The following is a 12,254-nucleotide window of genomic DNA, read 5'->3' as shown; positions in this document are numbered from 1 at the left end:
TCGCTGTTTGCACCCAGCAACGGGGGAAGATGGGACAAGGCAGCGGCTGGGGGCGGGCGGCGTCCTCGCATTAATGGCCCCTCTCCGGGAGACACTCGAGTGTTGTTCCCAAACATTCAGCTGTTAGACCGGGAGCCGCAGATGCCGCCCCGGCCCCGGGCCCTTGTGGCGAGCACGCTTATCGCCACCCTGGGTTTCGGGCCCTATCTCCCTTGCTCAAATAGGCGTAAAATTAAATTTCATGCTATTTTGACTACTGGAGTAGGCATCTTGAAAAAGAACATACAGTAACGCTTATCAAACAGAGCTTGTGCAAACAGGACACTGATCGTAATGGGCAAAGATGTCCACCGGGGAACTGGGCCTCCCCTGATAGAATAACATTGAGCTGTTAAATACACAGAGCAATTATTGTCAGCACACAGGGGAAGGGGTTCCAGTAACTATTCCTTCGGCAGAAATGCACGAATCTATACCAATATCAATCAATAATCTTTATTCTCGGTCATTTAGACCATCAAAGATAAAAATACAGTACATTTTGTTTTAAAAAGATGGAAGTTAACAATGTTTTAAACAGATTCAATCACTCAATAACCTTCAAAAATTTCATAATTCAAAACATTAAAAAAACATTAAAAAGGTCATAAAAGATACACCGATGTCTTAATACTTTAAACAGAGGCCCCCGCTTTTAAGATGCGAGATCGAACATACCACATGGCCATTAAATACTTTGATAGTGCAAAAACAATCGGAGGTGACAAGTCAGTTTTGAGGATTCTAAACGCGGGCAAATATTTCCTAAAGCCCATGTTTTTAAGAATAGGTAGAAGCCAGTATCTCCTCGCTCTTTGGTAAGCTCTGCAAAAGAGAACCACATGTAGGTCGCTCTCATGAGGGTATGTGCAGGCAGGACACTGCTCTTCCACTGAGGGCCTGGACCAAGAACTGGTGAAGGCCCTCAGAGGGAGAGATCCGTATCTCCATTGTAGGTATAATTTTCTTGCCAGCACAGGACCCATTCCATCCAATACACTTTCCATTTGGTAGGAATCTTTCAGTTGTAGGTCAGTGATCCCACCCGTGTATTATCTATATCAGTGGTCAACTTTGACTGATAATAGAATTGTGAAAGTGCCTTTCGAGAGGTCCTCTTACATGAGTTAGCAGGGTCAATCCATAATTCGGAAAGACCTAAGCTTTCACATGTACTCCTTATATATTTTAACCAGGGGATATTGCAAATATTTGGTAAAGCCATAAACTCTTGGAGCTCTCTTCTGTAATCACCCAGATCCTGGCTGCTCCATATTCTTCGCCAAAAGGCCAGGGGCTTCAGCCCCAACTCCTCGGCAATTGGCCTTAAACCTAGATCCAATCTCAGGGGAAGCAGTGGGGTACTCGAAGGGAGGGCCACTAACTGCCTAAGAAACCTGTTCTCAGTAGTTGTTAAATTTTTTGCAGAAACATGGCCCCAAAGTTCCGCCCCATATACAACTGAGCCCCGAGCTTGGGATTTGTAAATCTGTATCATGGGGCCCAGTGGGCGATATATAGATTTACCCGCCATTCTTAGAATTCCCCCGCCTTCTGTGATAATTTCAAATTTGCCTTAGTTAGATGAGTCCCCCATGTCATTTTCTCATTCAGGGTAACCCCCAAATATTCGAATGTGGAGACCCTCTCCAATCGCACCTTGCCTAGGAGAGGGTTTGGACGTGTTGAAGATGTTGGGTTCAAAATCATAAATTTTGTCTTGGAGGCATTAATTTCAAGACCCCTCTCAGTACAAAATTCCAGGAACCCGTCCACTATCCTTTGAATTCCCATGGGGGATTTGGAGAGCAGCAGGGTGTCGTCTGCAAACATTACAGCAGGCACCCTGCTGCCGTTCAATTTGGGAGCGTCGATGTCTTTTAACCTAGACAAATGGGCGATTACCCCGTTGACAAAGAGGCAGAACAGGGTGGGTGCTAATACACATCCCTGCCTCATCCCCCTGTCAACGGGGAATCTTTCTGTTAAGCCCCCCATCCGGCCACACCTGACCTGCGCAAAGTTGTCCTGATGTAATTTAATCAGTATAGCCAGGATGTCTAACGGGACTCCCATGTCGCCCAGGACGTTCCAGAGTTTGGATCTAGGCACCAGGTCGAAGGCAGCCCGCAAATCCACGAATACCGTGTACAGGCTGCCCCCTTCCAAAAGTGCCGTCCTCCAGTAAATGAGACTAAGGCGAAAAATTTGATCGGTAGTGGATACCCCCTTTCTAAACCCAGCCTGGTAAGGGCTCATAATAGCGGTCTCCTCTATCCAATTCTGCAGACGGTCTAGAATAAGCCTCCCAAAGAGTTTTTGCGACATATCTATCAAGCTGATGGGTCTGTAGTTGGATGGGAGCAGAGGCGAGCCTTTCTTGAAGATCGGAACCACCTCTGCGCCCAGCCAAGTACAAGGCACATCCATGCCCTTGAGAATCGCATTAAATGACGCCAAAAAATAGGGGTCCCATATATCTGGCTCCTGTTTGAAGAGATCACCTGGGAGGCCATCCAAGCCGGGTGCCTTTCCCGCTGACAAGCCTGTTATAGCAAGCCGGACTTCCTTTATAGTGAATGGATCCCCTTCCTTGCAATTATAGACCAACGGGATAATAGTGCAGCTGCCGTGGCCTGGCACCTCTGAATACAGAGACTGGAAATGCTCCTGCCAGGTCTTGGAAGAAATATTTGGCTCTATTGCCGAAACAAGTTCCTCAGAGCCTGAGTTGACAATTCTCCAGAACTTCCGTGAGTCCATGGAGGTTAGAGCACTAGCAAGTTTTTCCCATTTGTTCTGGTCCCAGTCTATTTTAGCATTAGTAATTAACTTCTTGTATTCACGTCTCTTGGTTTGAATCTCCAACCTGCTATTGCGGTTCTTGATGCTCGACAAGAGATCTCTCCTTGCCCTACGGCACGCCGCATTGTACCAGGTGCACTGATTCCTTCCTCTTCCCCTCCTTGGACCATTGTTAAATAGATCCACAGATAGGGTCTTTACGAGTTCTTCATGAAGTAGCCAAATTTGTTTTTTATTAGCCCCTGTACTAGATTCAGTACTCAAAAGCGCCTTTTTTTCCAAGGTGGGAATAAGGCTATTATAAAGCGGGGGGAGTTTATCTGCGCTAGTTACTATTTTTTCCCACTTAATTCTTCTCCTATTGTTCTCTAGAACCAGGTCAGGGTGTGTCTTATACAATTCTGCTTCCCCGCAGCCCCGACCAGGGAGGAGAAAGTCCAATTCCAGGGCATTATGGTCGCTGTCTTCTCTGTCGGTGACCCTAAAATCAATGACGTGCGACCATGAGGATAATTGTACTAAGATGTAATCAAGTCTTGATTCCCTGCCCTTCCGATTAAATGTGGGTTTGCTCGGGATATCAGATTTAACTCGCCCGTTGCAAGCCCTAACTCCATGTCTCAAAGTTAGGGCGGTAATCTGTACTGCCAATGGGCTCCAAGCTTTTGGCGAAATGGATTCTATCGGTGGTACTCGCCATCTTGCCTCTTCCTCTAGGCATGCCCCATCTAAGAGACCTGGTAGGGGTTCATAGTGTGAATTCAAATCCCCGCCCACTACGAAGGGGAACCCCTTGGGCAATTCAGCCAAAAGATCTGTGAGTTTGTCAATTGTAGGGGATTCCTGCGAAGTGGCGACCGGTCTCGAATAGACATTCACCACCGCTAATCTACAGCAGTGGGACCATTCCAGTAGAACCACTAGTATATCTTCTGAAACCACTGGAAAACGCGTAGCTTTGCATCCTAAATGAACTGCGACCCATGTTTCAAGTCCACCTGATGGGCGCCCCCTTCCCCCCCATTTCGCGGGAATGGAGAATACTGCAAAGCCCTGTCTCGCATGCTCCTCTCTCTCCCAGGTTTCCTGGAACATACATAGGTCTTTGGAATCAATATATTCAATCCATTCCAGGGAATCGGACTTATTTCCCAAACCCGCCACATTCCATGATAGTATTTTTAGTGGCAGGGGCCTATCACTCGGAGTAGTGGTAAGGGTACAAACGTTCCCTTTATCACTAGTCATAGTCTCTATGTGTGACAGGGAGATGCTTGTTTCTTCCCCCGCATTATGAAATATATTGCTGGCGGAATTGCTCAAGGGCACATGGTGTTCCAGGTGATTGGGCAGTTCTATTTCTTGACTGTTTTCGTCCACAGTCTCCCATGATACAAAATTATTAGACTTCCCGCCTGCATCTGTAGGCAGTCAGTCAACCATATCTAGTAGGCTGTAGCTATTCTGGGTTGGAAGATAAAATTGCTGGTAGGGTCCCCAGGAAGAATGATTATGCTGACCTAGGCCCCAATTGCCGCCTCTCCTGTGGCAGATTTCCCAACCCTCTTCAGCCATATTGGAGGAATAATGGGCTAACTCCTCTCTTCGAGAGTTGGGTAATACTCTCCAACCTCTTGGTGGTCCCCCGCCCAATCTCTCTGGGTGTGAGTGGTGAGTGTTGATTTCAGGGTACCCTTGATGGTGTCTACTAGGGTGATAAAGGACTCCCCTTTTTTTAAGAGTCTCCCCTCCCAGCCGGTCTTTGTATCTGGGCCCCCCAGATCTCATCCTCCCTATTATATGCTAGAGGTGGGTAAAAAAAGGAGAGGGGTAGGGATTGGATAATAGTCCCCTCTTCCTTAGCGGTCCATCCACAAATATAACGGACGGTTCTCTGGTCTTTAAAATTAACTATGACGCAGTCACCATTTATGGATTTAGTTAAGCTGCCCAACCACGGGACCCTACGTACCATGAGAACGGGGCTTGATATACCTTCAGGGAGCGGTCTATAAGTACATAGCCAATTAATCACCTTATTTTTGAGGGAAGCAGTGGATTCTTTGGAGGTAACATTCAATTCTGGTACCCCTACCAGGACAACAGTATATGGAGCTGCCTCTGGGGGGAGGTTTATTGGTCCAGAGTTTGGCCTCTTGCTCACTCCCTCTGCCATTGACTCCACATTGTTCAGTGAGTCGATGGGAGCCAAGTCACTTTGCCCAATTTGGTCTGTCCTGGTTGGGGGAGAAAATGGATGATTGAGCTGAGCTGCATGATTTTTTGGAGCATCTGCCCTCGAATGAGTGTTAGTATTTGTGGGCAAGATGGGTGTTGCCTGCTGTGTTATATGTGTGGCGCTTTTAGCCCGATTAATAGGCTGGGAGGAACCTGTTTTTGTACCTCTATCGGGACCCTTTATTACACCACTGTTGGCTGCTTTCAGACTGTCAGCTAGTTGGACTGTGGATTTTTCTATGACCACTAGCCTGGCTTCCATTTTTATTAGCCTTTCTTCCAGTGGACTGAGGAGGTTTGTTATGAGGGCACCTATGTCCGCAAGGGTAATATCCTCCTCAGTAGGCTCTAGTAGATTTAGCTCAGGATGGTTACTTGTCTCCCCTGGTATATCAGAACACATGGCCCCAGCCCTGTCTATTTGCAATTTTTCCCTGACATTCAAACAAGAGCTTTTTATTAACTGGTTTGTGCATAGTTTTGTGATATTTGGCTTTCGCACACCCTTGCTCTTGGGTCCTCCGCTCTTTTTGGGGATAGCTCCTTCTCTGATCCCCTTTCTCTTGTTCACTTTAGTGACTCTGGTGTTAGTATTGTCAATATCTGGCGTGGGATTTAAAGTAATAGATATGGGGTGGGGTTGAGCAGGCGGGAGAATTAACATGCTAAGATCTGCACAATCACTGGAATCCTTCCTACTTAGCTGAGAAATACAATTTGATATATCCAGCGACTCAGAGAGATTATTCACACCATCCACCCCTGTGTCCGACACAATAAGTTCAGGGCTTACCACAGGAGATTTTGCCTGAGCCAAAGGGCCCATAGACGATCTCCGCACCCAGTCAAGTTCTTGGGATATTCGCCTTTCCAGAAGCGTGATGTCTTCAATTAGCAGTGACCCAGCTTTCACAAAATAGTTATCCAGTGTTCCCTTTGATAAAGGTGCAACAGCCATGGCACTTTTACTCCTTGTTTCTATTGTCTTCATCTTTACAGGGAAGTGCTGATGATGGCCCGCTACGTCCAACAATGTTCTAAGGGGGATGGGCCAGGCCCGGCCTCTCCCGCCCTCTAACGGCCTCAAACGGCCCGCTCTTTGCCCGGTCTTCGCTCCGGGCGCGTTCCGCTGGCGCGTAGAGGCGGGACTCTTATGCGGAAGTAGTAGTGAGACAGGAGGCGGAGCCGGGAAGAGGACACAGGTGTGCTGGGTCAGCGCAACAGCAAGCACCCTGGTCCTCGCAGTCCCGGGTCGCGGTGCTTCACAACGACATCCCCAGGTTCAGCGTCCTTTGAAGTCAGCGGTCCCAGGCAGGGAAAGAGACCAGCTTCCCAGTGACCAGCAAACAAATGCAGCGAGCGGCTCCCGCGAAGCGGGGGCCGCGAGAGGTAAAGTACTTGGTGGGGGTGGAGCCGGGAAGAGGACACAGGTGTGCTGGGTCAGCGCAACAGCGAGCACCCTGGTCCTCGCAGACCCGGGTCGCGGTGCTTCACAACGACATCCCCAGGTTCAGCGTCCTTTGAAGTCAGCGGTCCCAGGCAGGGAAAGAGACCAGCTTCCCAGTGACCAGCAAACAAATGCAGCGAGCGGCTCCCGCGAAGCGGGGGCCGCGAGAGGTAAAGTATTTGGTGGGGGTGGAGCCGGGAAGAGGACACAGGTGTGCTGGGTCAGCGCAACAGCGAGCACCCTGGTCCTCGCAGTCCCGGGTCGCGGTGCTTCACAACGACATCCCCAGGTTCAGCGTCCTTTGAAGTCAGCGGTCCCAGGCAGGGAAAGAGACCAGCTTCCCAGTGACCAGCAAACAAATGCAGCGAGCGGCTCCCGCGAAGCGGGGGCCGCGAGAGGTAAAGTACTTGGTGGGGGTGGAGCCGGGAAGAGGACACAGGTGTGCTGGGTCAGCGCAACAGCGAGCACCCTGGTCCTCGCAGTCCCGGGTCGCGGTGCTTCACAACGACATCCCCAGGTTCAGCGTCCTTTGAAGTCAGCGGTCCCAGGCAGGGACAGAGACCAGCTTCCCAGTGACCAGCAAACAAATGCAGCGAGCGGCTCCCGCGAAGCGGGGGCCGCGAGAGGTAAAGTACTTGGAGGGGGTGGAGCCGGGAAGAGGACACAGGTGTGCTGGGTCAGCGCAACAGCGAGCACCCTGGTCCTCGCAGTCCCGGGTCGCGGTGCTTCACAACAACATCCCCAGGTTCAGCGTCCTTTGAAGTCAGCGGTCCCAGGCAGGGAAAGAGACCAGCTTCCCAGTGACCAGCAAACAAATGCAGCGAGCGGCACCCGCGAAGCGGGGGCCGCGAGAGGTAAAGTACTTGGTGGGGGTGGAGCCGGGAAGAGGACACAGGTGTGCTGGGTCAGCGCAACAGCGAGCACCCTGGTCCTCGCAGTCCCGGGTCGCGGTGCTTCACAACGACATCCCCAGGTTCAGCGTCCTTTGAAGTCAGCGGTCCCAGGCAGGGAAAGAGACCAGCTTCCCAGTGACCAGCAAACAAATGCAGCGAGCGGCTCCCGCGAAGCGGGGGCCGCGAGAGGTAAAGTACTTGGTGGGGGTGGAGCCGGGAAGAGGACACAGGTGTGCTGGGTCAGCGCAACAGCGAGCACCCTGGTCCTCGCAGACCCGGGTCGCGGTGCTTCACAACGACATCCCCAGGTTCAGCGTCCTTTGAAGTCAGCGGTCCCAGGCAGGGAAAGAGACCAGCTTCCCAGTGACCAGCAAACAAATGCAGCGAGCGGCTCCCGCGAAGCGGGGGCCGCGAGAGGTAAAGTATTTGGTGGGGGTGGAGCCGGGAAGAGGACACAGGTGTGCTGGGTCAGCGCAACAGCGAGCACCCTGGTCCTCGCAGTCCCGGGTCGCGGTGCTTCACAACGACATCCCCAGGTTCAGCGTCCTTTGAAGTCAGCGGTCCCAGGCAGGGAAAGAGACCAGCTTCCCAGTGACCAGCAAACAAATGCAGCGAGCGGCTCCCGCGAAGCGGGGGCCGCGAGAGGTAAAGTACTTGGTGGGGGTGGAGCCGGGAAGAGGACACAGGTGTGCTGGGTCAGCGCAACAGCGAGCACCCTGGTCCTCGCAGTCCCGGGTCGCGGTGCTTCACAACGACATCCCCAGGTTCAGCGTCCTTTGAAGTCAGCGGTCCCAGGCAGGGAAAGAGACCAGCTTCCCAGTGACCAGCAAACAAATGCAGCGAGCGGCTCCCGCGAAGCGGGGGCCGCGAGAGGTAAAGTACTTGGAGGGGGTGGAGCCGGGAAGAGGACACAGGTGTGCTGGGTCAGCGCAACAGCGAGCACCCTGGTCCTCGCAGTCCCGGGTCGCGGTGCTTCACAACAACATCCCCAGGTTCAGCGTCCTTTGAAGTCAGCGGTCCCAGGCAGGGAAAGAGACCAGCTTCCCAGTGACCAGCAAACAAATGCAGCGAGCGGCACCCGCGAAGCGGGGGCCGCGAGAGGTAAAGTACTTGGTGGGGGTGGAGCCGGGAAGAGGACACAGGTGTGCTGGGTCAGCGCAACAGCGAGCACCCTGGTCCTCGCAGTCCCGGGTCGCGGTGCTTCACAACGACATCCCCAGGTTCAGCGTCCTTTGTAGTCAGCGGTCCCAGGCAGGGAAAGAGACCAGCTTCCCAGTGACCAGCAAACAAATGCAGCGAGCGGCTCCCGCGAAGCGGGGGCCGCGAGAGGTAAAGTACTTGGTGGGGGTGGAGCCGGGAAGAGGACACAGGTGTGCTGGGTCAGCGCAACAGCGAGCACCCTGGTCCTCGCAGTCCCGGGTCGCGGTGCTTCACAACGACATCCCCAGGTTCAGCGTCCTTTGAAGTCAGCGGTCCCAGGCAGGGAAAGAGACCAGCTTCCCAGTGACCAGCAAACAAATGCAGCGAGCGGCTCCCGCGAAGCGGGGGCCGCGAGAGGTAAAGTATTTGGTGGGGGTGGAGCCGGGAAGAGGACACAGGTGTGCTGGGTCAGCGCAACAGCGAGCACCCTGGTCCTCGCAGTCCCGGGTCGCGGTGCTTCACAACGACATCCCCAGGTTCAGCGTCCTTTGAAGTCAGCGGTCCCAGGCAGGGAAAGAGACCAGCTTCCCAGTGACCAGCAAACAAATGCAGCGAGCGGCTCCCGCGAAGCGGGGGCCGCGAGAGGTAAAGTACTTGGTGGGGGTGGAGCCGGGAAGAGGACACAGGTGTGCTGGGTCAGCGCAACAGCGAGCACCCTGGTCCTCGCAGTCCCGGGTCACGGTGCTTCACAACGACATCCCCAGGTTCAGCGTCCTTTGAAGTCAGCGGTCCCAGGCAGGGAAAGAGACCAGCTTCCCAGTGACCAGCAAACAAATGCAGCGAGCGGCTCCCGCGAAGCGGGGGCCGCTAGAGGTAAAGTACTTGGTGGGAGTGGAGCCGGGAAGAGGACACAGGTGTGCTGGGTCAGCGCAACAGCGAGCACCCTGGTACTCGCAGTCCCGGGTCGCGGTGCTTCACAACGACATCCCCAGGTTCAGCGTCCTTTGAAGTCAGCGGTCCCAGGCAGGGAAAGAGACCAGCTTCCCAGTGACCAGCAAACAAATGCAGCGAGCGGCACCCGCGAAGCGGGGGCCGCGAGAGGTAAAGTATTTGGTGGGGGTGGAGCCGGGAAGAGGACACAGGTGTGCTGGGTCAGCGCAACAGCGAGCACCCTGGTCCTCGCAGTCCCGGGTCGCGGTGCTTCACAACGACATCCCCAGGTTCAGCGTCCTTTGAAGTCAGCGGTCCCAGGCAGGGAAAGAGACCAGCTTCCCAGTGACCAGCAAACAAATGCAGCGAGCGGCTCCCGCAAAGCGGGGGCCGTGAGAGGTAAAGTACTTGGTGGGGGTGGAGCCGGGAAGAGGACACAGGTGTGCTGGGTCAGCGCAACAGCGAGCACCCTGGTCCTCGCAGTCCCGGGTCGCGGTGCTTCACAACGACATCCCCAGGTTCAGCGTCCTTTGAAGTCAGCGGTCCCAGGCAGGGAAAGAGACCAGCTTCCCAGTGACCAGCAAACAAATGCAGCGAGCGGCTCCCGCGAAGCGGGGGCCGCGAGAGGTAAAGTACTTGGTGGGGGTGGAGCCGGGAAGAGGACACAGGTGTGCTGGGTCAGCGCAACAGCGAGCACCCTGGTTCTCGCAGTCCCGGGTCGCGGTGCTTCACAACGACATCCCCAGGTTCAGCGTCCTTTGAAGTCAGCGGTCCCAGGCAGGGAAAGAGACCAGCTTCCCAGTGACCAGCAAACAAATGCAGCGAGCGGCTCCCGCGAAGCGGGGGCCGCGAGAGGTAAAGTACTTGGTGGGGGTGGAGCCGGGAAGAGGACACAGGTGTGCTGGGTCAGCGCAACAGCGAGCACCCTGGTACTCGCAGTCCCAGGTCGCGGTGCTTCACAACGACATCCCCAGGTTCAGCGTCCTTTGAAGTCAGCGGTCCCAGGCAGGGAAAGAGACCAGCTTCCCAGTGACCAGCAAACAAATGCAGCGAGCGGCACCTACAAACCATCCATCCACAAACCACCTATCCGCAAACACTGTGCATAAACTATCCCTCCTATAACCTTTCATTTACACTATCCACAAACCACCCATCTACAAACCACCTACCCACACACACACTCTGGGTGCTTCAACTTTCCCTCTAAAAACCTTCTATTCACAATATATCCCTCTATCCACAAACCATCCATCTACAAACCACCTACCCACACACACACTCTGGGTGCTTCAACTTTCCCTCTAAAAACCTTCTATTCACAATATATCCCTCTATCCACAAACCATCCATCTACAAACCACCTACCCACACACACTCTGGGTGCTTAAACTATCCCTCTAAAAACCTTCTATTCACAATATATCCCTCTATCCACAAACCATCCATCTACACTCTATCCACAAACTATCCATACACAAACCAACTATCCACAAACACTCTGTGTGCGTAAAGTATCCCTCTAAAAACCTTTCATTTATGCTCTATCCACAAACCATTCATCTACACCCTCTCTACAAACCATCCATCCACAAACAATCCATCCTCAAACTACTCATTGACAAACTATCCCCAACAGACTACAAAACTAAACATACCAAAATGTCTATTGACAAACTCTCAGTCCACAAACTGTCCGTCTAGAAAATATTCGCCGACTAACAATCTAATCACAAATTCTCAATCCACAAACTGTCCGTCTAGAAACTATTCACCGACTAACAATCTATTCACAAATTCTCAATCCACAAACTGTCCGTCTAGAAACTATTCACCGACTAACAATCTATTCACAAATTCTCAATCCACAAACTGTCCATCTAGAAACTATTCACCGACTAACAATCTATTCACAAATTCTCAATCCACAAACTGTCCGTCTAGAAACTATTCACCGACTAACAATCTATTCACAAATTATCAATCCACAAACTGTCCGTCTAGAAACTATCTACAGAAAATATCCAGAGACTGTCCATCAACAAACAATCCATCAACAGACTATTCAGGGGCCTACTATTCAACTATAATTAATCAATCAGGCATTTTTCATCTACAAACTATTCATCTTCAAATATATACATATCTATAAACTAGTGGTTCATGCACTAGCGAACTACAGACTATTAATCTGTCAATCTACAAGCTGTACATCTACAAATGACCTACCTACACACACTATCAAACAACATGTCTACAGCCAATTCAATCACAAACAATACATCCTCAAACTACTCATGTATAAACTATCCACAACAAACTAACAAACAATCCACTCATAAATTTCTACATAAACTATCCACTGGCTAAGTCTATTCATAAAGTGTACATACACTAACTATCCGTCAGCAAAATACCCAGAAACCATCTTCAAAAAACACACTACTCAGGGATCAACTGTTCATCCATAATCAATCCATCTACACACTTTCCACCCACAAGCTATTCACCTTCAAATATAAAAATATCTATAAACTAGTCATCAACAAATCATTCATCTAGAAGCTATCAATCAGTCAATCACAAACTGTTCATCTACAATAACCTACCTAAAAACATAGGGTCTCATTTATGAAAAGTGTTGCATTGCTGCATGAAAACAGCGACGCAACACTTTTCAGTGCGCCCTCCTTGTGACACCATGGATGAGCCGTATTTACTTTACTGTGCTCCATTTCGCAAGGATTTACAGATACGTCAGT

This window comes from Triturus cristatus, chromosome 10, assembly GCF_964204655.1.
Source record: "Triturus cristatus chromosome 10, aTriCri1.1, whole genome shotgun sequence".
Lineage (NCBI taxonomy): Eukaryota > Metazoa > Chordata > Amphibia > Caudata > Salamandridae > Triturus > Triturus cristatus.
This window is presented reverse-complemented; position numbering follows the sequence as displayed.